General features: G+C 43.5%; 1 long non-coding RNA gene across 1 annotated transcript in view; it reads left to right on the top strand.

The window, feature by feature from the left end:
• LOC133774567 (uncharacterized) overlaps window positions 1–2,287 on the top strand; it is a 52,671-nt gene extending 50,384 nt beyond the window's left edge. Inside the window, exons 2-3 of the long non-coding RNA XR_009868089.1 lie at window positions 1,854–1,991; window positions 2,111–2,287. This is a non-coding gene — a long non-coding RNA (uncharacterized LOC133774567). The remainder of the gene's footprint in view (window positions 1–1,853; window positions 1,992–2,110) is intronic.
• Window positions 2,288–12,232: the final 9,945 nt, after the last annotated feature.

Below are 12,232 nucleotides of genomic sequence, written 5' to 3'. Positions count from 1 at the left end.
GCTTTACCAGGTGCGTTAACAGGAAGCTGGATCCAAAACAGCAGTCAGGGCTCCAGCTGGCACTCTGATAGGGGATGCTGGTGTCACAAGTGGCTTTACCCAGCGTACCACGATATCAGCTCCTAATCTTATCTTTTTTAAGATTTACTTCTTTATTTGAAAGGCAGAGTTACAGAGAGGTAGAGGCAGAGGCAGAGAGGGAGGAGTCCTCCATCCACTGGTCCACTCCTCAGATGGCTGCAATGGCTGGAGCTGGGCCAATCCAAAGCCACAAGCCCGGAGCTGCTTCTTGATCTCCCACATGGGTACAGGGGCCCAAGCACTTGGGCCATCCTCTGCTGTCTTCCCAGGTGCATTCGCAGGGTGCTGGGTCAGAAGTGGAGCAGCTGGAACTGGAACAGTCACCCATATGGGATGCTGGTGCTGCAGATGGTGGCTTAATCCACTATGCCATTGTGCCAGCCATCCCCAATCTTATCTTATAATTCTAGCTTTTCACAAACATTTTTAAGTACCCTCATATTCATACTAATGAAGATAAGGGCACAACCTAAATGTCTACCAACTAATGAATGGATAAAGAATATATGTGATGTATACAGACAAGGGACTATTACTTGGCCTTAAAAAAGAATGAAGTCCTGTCATCTGTGACAACATGGATGGACCTGAAGAACATTAGGCTGAGTAAAATAAGTCAACCACAGACAAATACAAATGATCTCACATGTGGAATCTGAAATAGTGAAACTCATGAAAGCAGAGGACATAGACTGGTGATTTCCAAGTGCTGGGAAGAGGGAAGAGTTAGGTGGCAGATGTTGGTCAAGGCGGCAAAGTTTCAATTATGCAAGAAGAATTAATTCTGGAAAGTTCTCAAATCTAATGTGTGACATGGTGACTGCAGCTAGCACTACTGTATTGTGTACTTGAAATGTGCTAAGAGGATAAAGCTTAAGGGTCTTTATCTCACCAAAAGACAAAAAAAAAAAAAAAAGACGATAGATACTGTGTTTATCAATTTATATTCTGCTTCTTAACTTTATGGTGTATTCTAATGAGGAGTGTCTTGTGTTATTAAATTGCCTGTTTCATTTTAATGACTTCATATTCCACTTCACAAGTGTACCAATAATGCATTCATGCTTTTGTCAATTAGTAGAAGGTGAAAGATTTATATGATTTGAAGAGAAACCAGAGTATTGTTTGTCAATTAGACTCTCCAGTTTCACCAGGATTTCAGTTTCTTTAGGGATATTTTCTCAGAGTGGGATTCCAGGATCAAATATTAGAAACTTCCATGTGCTCGTGAGATCAATGAAGTTTTTATAGATTTATTTATTTGAAAGAGAGAGAAGGAGAGGCAGAGGGAGGAGAGAGAGAGAGAGAGAGAGAGAGAGAGAGAGGTCTTCCATCTGCTGGTTCACTCTCCAATTGGCCACAAAGACTGAAGCTGCACCAATCTGAAGCCAAGAGCCAGGAGCTTCTTCCAGGTCTCCCATGTGGATTCAGGGGCTCAAGGACTTGGGCCATCTTCCACTGCTTTCCTAGGCCATAGCAGAGAGCTGGTTTGGAAGTGGAGCAGCCGGGACTTGAACCAGTGTCCATATGGGATGCTGGCACAGCAGGTGGTGGTTTTACCCGCTATACCAAAGTGCCAGCCTTTGAATGTTCTTACTATAAACTACATCTGTTTCACCACTCCCTCATACAATTTGAGAAGTCAGAAAAATCTGGCAAGTATGGTGGACAAGAAGCAAAACAGGTATTGCATTACAATGCTAACGAGTTTTAATTTCATCTCCCATCTAAAATCATTTGATATTTATTTATGCTTCTTTTTTTTCTTTTAGTGAGTGAGAATGAGGCATTTGAAGCAAGCATTGAACAAGTCCATTCATACTGAAGAAGAGATGTCCCACGTCCTTCATTTGCAATGACTTAATGTGGTAGCATGAGAAAGCAGCTGGAGCAACCATAATGTTGATAAAGTATGAATGTTTTAGAAATTAAATTTTCATGAATTACCTATGATATGATCTTAAAACCCTTATACAATTACCTATCACTTTGATGCGGGAGATAATTTTGCAATTCCTGTAACTCACAGTGCATGGCTCGGTGGGAGTGGAGCTGCCGTGGTCCATAGAGACAGATCAACAGACTAAGCTGAATCATTGAAAGGAAACAAAGAAGTCTTATAGGACCCAGCGAGCTACTACCGTGGGCTCCACCCCAGAGGTCAGTGCCCCAGAATGAAAGGATTGGAAGTGAACAGGAGGAGCACAGTAAGGTAGGATTTGCTGTGTCTTTATTTGCACTGAACTTATTTTTAAAGAAATATTCTCTGTCCTGCACAACATATTGTAGTGCTTACACGTTTGATTTTTTAGCAGGAGTTCAGTTCTTCTCATCAGTTGAGCCTTTAGGACGTGTTTGCTAAGAATCAGGGGTGTACTCACATTAGGGAACGTCTTGAATCTGAGCTAGCCTCCTCATGGTGGCCCAAGTCAAGCACACTCCAGCCTGTCCTGAATGCTGTACATCATGGGGTTTGCATAGGACCATTTTTGTTTCAACTTATCTTCCCTTGGTTTCAATCTATATCACATGAGCTTATCTAAAGGAAAACATTGATAAATACTGAAAATTCTCTAATCCAGAAGTTCTCAAAATGCAGTCTATACACCTGTGGAGGTCTCAACATCCTTTAGAGGTGTCTGCAAGGTGAAAGGTGTTTTCATAACAGTTCTGACATGATTTACCTCCTGCCTTAGTTGACCTTGGCACTGATAATGCAAAAGCTGTGGTGGTGACTTGAATGAATCAGGCAGTGGTACCAAACTGTGGTAGGAGTTTGTATGACTCCCCTTCATATTCTTATGGTTAAAAATATAAAGAGGGACAGCCAGATACACTTCAGAATACTCTTGACAGAGCAGGAAAACCCAAAATTGACCCTTTTAACTTTATGAGAAAATGGAAAGTTTACTGCACGCCAAATTATCATGGTTGTCTTCAAGAAAAGCATCTATACAATCATTTGAGTTGCAAACTGAACTTGCTGCTCTATGGCACATCATTTTTACTTGAGAAAAGGATTTGTAGATGAACTGTGGTTATTTTGACCTGGATAGTTAGCACCAATTTTCTTGAAAGTGAACAAAATGAGCCTCTGTCACCTCAAGGAAAACGACTACTACCAGTGATAAATTTTGAACTTTCAAGTGAAATTAAAAGTTAGGAAAACTTTGACCAACCACCACGAGTTTGACAGCTTCTTATTTGTGAGAGACAGAGACAGAGGGCTCCCAACTGCAGATTCACTCCCCAAGTGCTTGCCACTGCTGGGGCTAGGCCAGGGCTTGAGCTAGGAGCTGGGAATCAATTCACCCACCCCTTGGGTGACAGGAAACCACTTCATCTGTAATTGCTGCCTCCCAGGCTCTGCATTGTCACAAAGCTGGAATTGGAAGCCAGAGCTGGGGATTGAATCCAGGCACAACCATGTGGAGGCATCTTGACTGGTGTATTAACCACTAGGCCAAACACCTGCCTCTGACTGATACCTGACCAAGTGGGATTTATCCTTGATATGCAGGGATGGTTCAACATAAGCAAATCAATAGATGTGATATATCACATTAACAAACTGAAAAATGAAAACCATATGACTATCTCAACAGATGCAGAGAAAACATTTGATAAAATAGAACATCCTTTCATGATAAAAACCTTAAGCAAATTGCATATAGAAGGAACATTCCTCAACACAATCAAGGCAATTTATGACAAACCCATAACCAGTGTAATATTGACTGGGGAGAAGTTGGAAGCATTTCCACTAAGATCCAGAAACAGACAAGGATGCCTGCTTTCACCATTGCTATTCGATATAGTTTTAGAAGCTTTAGCCAGAAACGTTAGGCAAGAAAAAGAAATCAAAGGGATACAAATTGGAAAGGAGGAAGTCATATTATCCCTGTTTGCAGATGACATGAACCTACATATAGGGGAACCAAAAGACTTCACTTACAAACTATTGGAACTTATAAGAGAGTTTGGTAAACTTACAGGATATAAAATCAACACACAAAAATCAATAGTCTGTATATACAAACAATGCCATATTTTAGAAAGAACTTGTAAGATCAGCACCATTCACAATAGCTATAAAAATTTTTAAATACCTTGGAATAAATGTAGCCAGGGACTTGAAAGGTCTCAACAATAAAAATTATAAAACATTGAAGAAATAAATAGAAGATACTAAAAATGAAAAAATCTTCCATGTTCATGGATTGGAAAAAAATTTTAATCAAAATGTTGATACTATCCAAAACAATTTATAGATTCAATGGGATCTCAATCAAAATACTAATGGTATTCATCTCCGATCTAGAAAAAAAACAAAGCTTAAATTCATATGGAAACACAAGAAACCCTGTATAATTAAAGTAATATTAAACAGCAAAAACATTGCCTGAGACATCACAATACATCAAGGCATACTACAGGGTGGTTGTAATCAAAACAGCTTGGTACTGGCACAAAAATAGACATATGGATCAAAGAAACAGAATAGAGACTCCAGAAATCAATTCTTATACCTACAACCAACTAATCTCTGACAAAGGAGCTAAAATCAATCCCTGGAGAAAGGAAAGTCTCTTCAACAAACAGTGCTGGGAAAATTGGATCTTCATGTGCACAAGTATGAAGCATGAAATAAATGAAATCTGTTTTCTTTATATTAATAAAATTAAAAAACATAATTAAAGTCTCCTTATAAAATTGATGATGCTATTAACTTATGTGCTTTTTGAAAATATTGTATGATGGAATGTATCAGCATTTGGAACATCTGTGTAACTCCGTGAATCAATTGTCCGAATAGGACATACAGTGTTAGAAAATTTTGGGTGGGTAAAACCTTTATCCAAAGTTCAAAATGGATCAGACCATTTTAATTTGGGGAGTAAATATTTGATAAGTATGGTTACAGATTCTACATTGTGTATTTTCAGAAATTAGTTGTTGGGTTTTTGCGGAGTATCTAAAATGAATATCCACAATAACAAGGCTACTTCAAAAACTTTGTAGAAAAATGGAATAAAAAGATAAGTTTGACTTCCACTCATGTGGAAGGGGGACCAGAGGTGGGACCAGAGGCAGAATGGCAGAGGTAGCAGCAGAGACAGAGACAGAGGGGTGGTGGTGGAGATCTTTCATCTGTTGGTTCAGTTCTCAAATGCCTGCCATGGTCAGGGCGGGCCTAGCCCAGTTAATGAGGAATCAGATGGGTTAAGAGGTAATCAGGGTGGTCCCAATAGAATCTAGGGTGTAAAATATTTGCTTGCTCTCCCAAAAAATGTTCTCTCTAGCAAGAACAAACAGGCCGCCCTCCTTCCTTCGGAATCTCCAAATTTACCATGAGAATAGCACACAGCTTACTGTGAAAACAAGTTATCTACCCACCCTTCTGGATGGTTTTTTGTTTAATCACAAGCAGGCCAGACAGGCTGCAGAATTAGAAATCAGGTCTTTTGATGGGTTTTGGCCCCACCTGGTAACTGAATGCCAATCTGATTGTCAAGTTTTTTTCCTTCGAAGTTGTACTTAAAAACTACAGTGCTATAGGGCCTTTTGGTTTTTTCCTCTCTTGGGTCTCACACGTAGGTGCAGGGGCCCAAACACTTGGGCCACCTTCCACTGCTTTCCCAGGCCACAGCAGAGAGCTGGATCAGAAGTGGAGCAGCCAGAACAGGACCCAGCGCCCATATGGGATGGGCATTGCAGGCGGCACTTTTATCCCCTAAACTCCAGCCCAGTTAGTTGTTTTTAACAAACACAATTATTCTCAATGATAGTCACACAAATCATTGACCAAGAGAAGTAAAAAAAAAAAAAAAAATGAAGCTTCAAAACATCTCTGGAATGCTCTTGCTCCTATGCACACCAACGTGTGAGTGTGGCTCCCCATCTCCCAGGGAGGCTGTGTGCTTTACCGTGTCACACGCCTGCTCTTCCGTCTCACACGCCCATCTCTGACTTCCTGTCCATCATACCTCCAACACATGGCTTCTTCTTCTTTTTTTTTTTGGACAGGCAGAGTGGATAGTGAGAGAGACAGAGAGAAAGGTCTTCCTTTTTGCCATTGGTTCACCCTCCAATGACCGCTGCAGCCAGCGCATCTCGCTGATCCGAAGCCAGGAGCCAGGTGCTTCTCCTGGTCTCCCATGTGGGTGCAGGGCCCAAGGACTTGGGCCATCCTCCACTGCCTTCCTGGGCCATAGCAGAGAGCTGGCCTGGAAGAGGGGCAACCAGGATAGAATCCGGTTCCCCGACCAGGACTAGAACCCGGTGTGCTGGCGCTGCAAGGCGGAGGATTAGCCTGTTAAGCCACGGTGCCGGCCAACACATGGCTTCTTTCTCTGTCCACCTTTCATGTGTTATTTCATTGGGCTATGGTGAAACCAGTGTGAGTGATGACCAGTAGACTCCATCTGTGTTGTAGGAGCTGTTCCTTATCCACGTACACGGACTTCTGCAGCGTTCAAGAGTGTGCCGCAGCTGATGACATTGACTGCAGAGGTGAGTGAACCTCTACAGTCTGACAAGGTTAGGTCTGTTATTACCCGATTTAGATTAAGAAAACAGGAGGGGGACGGGCGTGTGCAGTCTTCATAGAGCACTAAGCAGCTGGAAGAAAGCAGCCAGAGGGCGAGAGATATCCCTGCTGCTTTTCTGATGACATTTCTCTTCCTGAGTTGAGAACTTCTCTCCTCATTTCCCCTCTCCCTGGGCCTCTGGATTCTCAGCTGGAGTCTGGTACAACTCTGGGACACCACCAGTGTCGTGAAGTCACTTGTGCCTGTGTGTCCGCCCTGTGGCCTTGCCCAAGTGACTTCAGCTGTTTGTGCCACTGTCCCCTTGCTGTCAAGTAATGAGTGATGTTTCAGTAGTAATCAGCAGGACTACAACATTGAATGAGGATTAAGACACACAATCCTCACACTGAGCTCTGCGTTCCGCCTGCCTCCCAGTGAATCCTCTGACCGCGGGCGATGATTCTTCTTTTACTCATTGGTATTTTCATCTCTGCACATTGAATCAGTGAGGAATTGAAGGACTGCACTAGTTAATTCAATAAACACATATAGGTACTTCAAAGAGTTCATGGAAATAGTAACTACTTTGCTGTAAAAATTTTTTGAAATTCACATATGACTTTTTCATAATCTGCATTTCCATGAGCTTTTGAAGACCCCTTGTATGCTTGGATTTTAAAAACTTTTTGCACTAAACTAAACCTGTCTTTTAATTCCAGCTCTCCTATGAATTTTTTTTTCTTTGACAGATAGAGTTAGACAGTGAGAGAGAGAGACAGAGAGAAAGGTCTTCCTTTCGTTGGTTCACCCCCAAAATGGCCACTAGGGCCGGAGCTACACAGATCCAAAGCCAGGAGCCAGGTGCTTCCTCCTGGTCTCCCATACGGGTGCAGGGCCCAAGCACTTGGGCCATCCTCCACTGCCTTCCCGGGCCACAGCAGACAGCTGGACTGGAAGAGGAGCAGCCAGGACTAGAACCTGGCGCCCATATGGGATGCCAGCGCCGCAGGCAGAGGATTAGCCAAGTGAGCCATGGTGCTCGCCTCTCCTATGAATTTTTTATGTACTCTCATGTTAAACAATTGTTATATAGCAGACATTGTGCTAGGGCTGGGGATACAAAGATGAATAAAACCAGAGCCCACAGGGCAGAGGCAATGTCCATGTAGCATTACTCTATTAATGGCCTGTGCCTAAACAGAGCAGGTGTCAAATAAGCAAATAACCAACCTTATGAGATATTAATAATGCCTTTTCCCATTTTACGAATGAAGAAACTGAGATTTAGGCAGGAGGAATCATTCCTCCTTTGCCGCCCAGAAGAAAAGTCAGAGTCAGAATCAAAACCCATGTGAGCACGACTCTGGAATTAGTGGTTGAGAGCCGGTGTCCGTGCCGCAGCCCTGGTTGCTAGGGAAGGGTGAACTCGGCTTTGGGGTACCTAATTTCCCAAACTCTGCAGATAAACCACATGCTGTGAGTACGTACTGAGAGTCCACCTCCTACAAGACACTGCTTATCTTGGGGGACACAGCAGCTAACATGGGAGAGGCCAGTGGAGCTTTCAATGTAGCCATGGAGACAATTATGTATGTGGTCACCTTTGTGATCAGACACTCCTTAGGTGCACAGATCAGATAAGGATTAATCTGCATGATGGTCAGCAAGGCTTCTTAGAAGGAAGGGATTTATAAACTGAACTCTGAAGGGTGAAGAACTCTAATGGGTTGTTAGAATGACCGAAGCTGGCCACTTGGCCACCCAGGGAGGAAATGGAACAGTGAGGTGACATGAAATTCTACTGACCAGTTATAGTCAAATTCTCTGGGCCTTGTGGTCAAGTTCAGCATTTTATTTAGTCTTATCCCAAGTGCAGTAGGTTTTCAAGAAGAAAAGAGGGACGTGATAAGGTGCACCACCTAGAAGCATCACAGCATAAAGGACACCAGGGCGGACTCTGTGGCAACAGTGATGAGAGAGGAGACAGCAGTGTGGCCCACAGTGGTGACATGGGAGATGGAGTAATGTGTGGACTTGAACGCTGTTCAGGAGAGATTTGTAGCCTCCATGACATAGACCAGGGAGATGAGCAGGAGGCAGATGCAGGTTTTATGGGGCCTGAAGCTTATGGATTTGAGGAGCTCTAAGAAATAGGTGCCGTGTATGGGGAGGATCCAGTGGCCATCAAAGGCCCAGGCACTCCACACAGACATGGCGAGGTCTGCACGAGGAACAGCAGGTGCTTCCCCGCTTCGCTTTTAACTTAGGAGCAGCACTTTTTCCAGAATCCTCCCCAGTGCCTCTCTCAAGTGTGGGGAATTAAATAGAAAAGTAAATCGTCTCTTGCCAGTCCTGAGACATAATGTTTGTGGCGGGAACAAAACAGTTTAGCAAGTGCAATACCATCAGCCTGCACAGAAGGCAAGCCACATCTGTGCTCCGGTGACGGGATACGATAACCATCAAAGGACATGGTGATGTGGTAATAACGCTGGGACAAGCAGCACCTGCGGATCTCCTCCACTATGGCCACTCTCCTAGGGGCATACAGGACCCACGTGTCCCTTCTTCCTCCCTCGTCTGTGCTGTCTGCCTTCATGAATCTCAGTTCCAGCTCCTCGCACCACTGCTGATGAACTCTGCTTTGTGCTACGCCCGCCCCCTAGATTGCACTTGACACCCTGCTTTCTACCGAGGCAAGGTACAGGCATGAGCCGTAGCTCTCAGAAATCATCAGGCAAGTGGTATTCATAAGGCTGGCTTCCGAGAGAGGCAGAATCAAGCTGGGGAATTGTTCACTGGAGATTGTTTGGAGGAAGATAATGCCTTCCCACATGAGTTGAGCGAATACTAATCCAGGAAGAGGCTGCAGGAAGGAGGGATTCTGATGGGGAGGACACTGGGGAAGGCACCATCACCCTAAAGGACCCTCCGAGAAGTCCTACAAGGAGGATATGCAAAAGCCAGCTTTTCCAGCAATAAGTGTGCAACACCAGGGAGTCCTTTGTAAGCTCACCCACACACCACTGACCAATATGCTGAAGAATATATTTTAAGAAGTTAACAAATAGGAAGGCACAGTAGCATCAAGACAGGTATTTAAATGGCTCAGTGCAATACGTGGTCCTGGAGTCAGTGCTCTGGTTCTCAGAATGTTTTTGCAGCCCTGGATGTGGGCTATGTGTGAGCTCCTGTGGTGCTGATTCCTGGTCCATGGGGTGCCTGAGCTACTCTTTGGTCTGTTGCACCCCTAGGGCTTTGCTTCATTTCTATAGAGATCAAGGAGTGATGAGTACAAGGACAACTGCTTCTCTGGGTTTTAAGTTTATTGAGATTTCCAACTTTGACTTTCAAATTTATTGGCGTTCCCAAAATTTGAACTAAAGAAGCAGTGTAAAGTCTATCTAGATGTTCCTAGAAATATGCAATTGCCTACTAAGGCATCAGTTTTCAAAATTTAGAAGTCAAGCTAGGCCGGCGCCGTGGCTTAACAGGCTAATCCTCCGCCTTGCAGCGCCGGCATACCGGGTTCTAGTCCTGGTCTGGGCGCCGGATTCTATCCTGGTTGCCCCTCTTCCAGGCCAGCTCTCTGCTATGGCCCCAGAAGGCAGTGGAGGATGGCCCAAGTCCTTGGGCCCTGCACCCACATGGGAAACCAGGAGAAGCACCTGGCTCCTGGCTTTGGATCAGTGAGATGCGCCGGCCGTAGCGGCCATTGGAGGGTGAACCAACGGCAAAAAGGAAGACCTTTCTCTCTGTCTCTCTCTCTCTCACTATCCACTCTGCCTGTCAAAAAAAAAAAAAAAAGTCAAGCTAAAAAGTGTAATTGTGATAAATTGAGGTCAGAAAAGCCAGTTTTTAAAATCCTGCCTTTGCTGTGTGACCTTGGACAAGTGATTTAACTTTTCTCCCTTTTCACCTGTGTAAAAACACTTCATTTGAAGGATAGCTCAAAAATAGAAATAGAACATCTTGTTTTCAGGAATGATATCATCATTGTGACAATATATAATTAGGTGCATAATATGTTGTAGATGTTTAATTAACAAAAAACTATTTTGTGATTATTTCAAAAAGCAGAAAAGAATAGGTAGTGTAAAATATACACAATACTCATTTCCATGTGATAAACATCTTCTAAAATGTGATGTTGCTTTTTGCATCTTAATAACATAAAGCATAGGTTGGGTTCTAGAAACTGCCAGGTTAAAATCTCAGCCGTACTACCTACAGTGGAACCTTGAACAAAGCAAGGCCTCTCTCAGTATCTCCATGCTTTAATATACAAAATAAGGACAATAATATTATGTATTCCACATTTGTTTTGTGATTCTTGCACGAATTCAATTAAGCAATGCACTGCCGGGCCTGTTGTTAAGAGCTCGTTATTTTTCATTGTTATTCCCAGCATCCCTCAATGCTTTATAATTTTTTTTATAATTTAAAAATGAGTTCCCCAACACCTTCCACAAAAGGCAATTGGACAGAAGAGAAAATTAAGCAAATCATTTCCTTTATTTATTGGCTCCTTTCTCCTCACTCACTGCCGGCCTGCACTTGGCCTTGGGGAGCTGCTGTCTGAGTCCTCGCTGTCACTTTGAGTGCTTCCTTGCCACGGCAGCTCAGTACGCATTGGCTGTGATTAAATGGATTCCCTGTGGCCTTGAGCGAGGGAGGTTCGCGTTGGCATGATGATTCCCAAGACAGTGCAATATCAGCCAGTGACATTTTACAGCATTTCCATATTCTTCATGGATTCTGATATTTTCTCCTTCGTCGGGCTTGTGGATAAGAGCTGTACGTCCAAATGTCTTTGGCTATAAAGCCCATTTTCCTTTCATAACACAGTAATAATCAAAGCAGTCATCTCACTGGTAATGAAAACTAACATTCATTTCATGTTTACTACGTGCGGGGACTATGCTAAGTGATTTCTGCGCATTATCGTATTTAATTCTCACAGCAAACCTGTAAGATGTAGACTTTCATGGCTATAGATGAGGAACTAAGGCCCAGCAAGGCCAAGGAGGCTGTCCCAGGGCACACAGAGGGGCCGTGCCAGAGCCCAGGCTCGGTCTCAAGGCCGACTCAGGGCATGCACTGCTAGCCACTGCATGTGGCTGTCACGTGTTCAGACTTTTTTTTTTTTTTGCCTTTAATAACTACAACAATATGATTTGTCCTGTCTAATTGAGGAAACCTTTGGTTTCTGCAAATACAAATAGCATCATATTAAGATGGCTGCAGGCGCAGGGCCATTCATTCGTGTCCTGAAAACTTAGTAAATGCTAGCAACGAATGACCAGGGCCAAGGGGGTGGGTGTTCAGATAAATGACAAGGGTTGATCCATCTCCGGGGAGCCTGGTGGTACGGACAGGATCTTCTAGGTGGACTCTCTTCATTCTGCTTCTCTCTTGTAGGAGAACTTGAGCACCCATTCATTTCTCTTTCATGTTTGCTGCAAAATTCATTCTGTCCAAGAAGCATTTCTTTGTTCAGAACAGACAGGCTCTGTGCACACTACCACGCAACACCCCAATGACACTCATTTCTGTGAATGTGATTGCAAACTAAAAATGTGCACAAAGCAGAGCAAGACCAGAAACATGGTGAACAAACT

Source organism: Lepus europaeus, chromosome 15, assembly GCF_033115175.1.
Source record: "Lepus europaeus isolate LE1 chromosome 15, mLepTim1.pri, whole genome shotgun sequence".
Lineage (NCBI taxonomy): Eukaryota > Metazoa > Chordata > Mammalia > Lagomorpha > Leporidae > Lepus > Lepus europaeus.
Note: the sequence above shows the minus strand (reverse complement) of the source record. Positions and strands in the feature narration are given on the sequence as shown.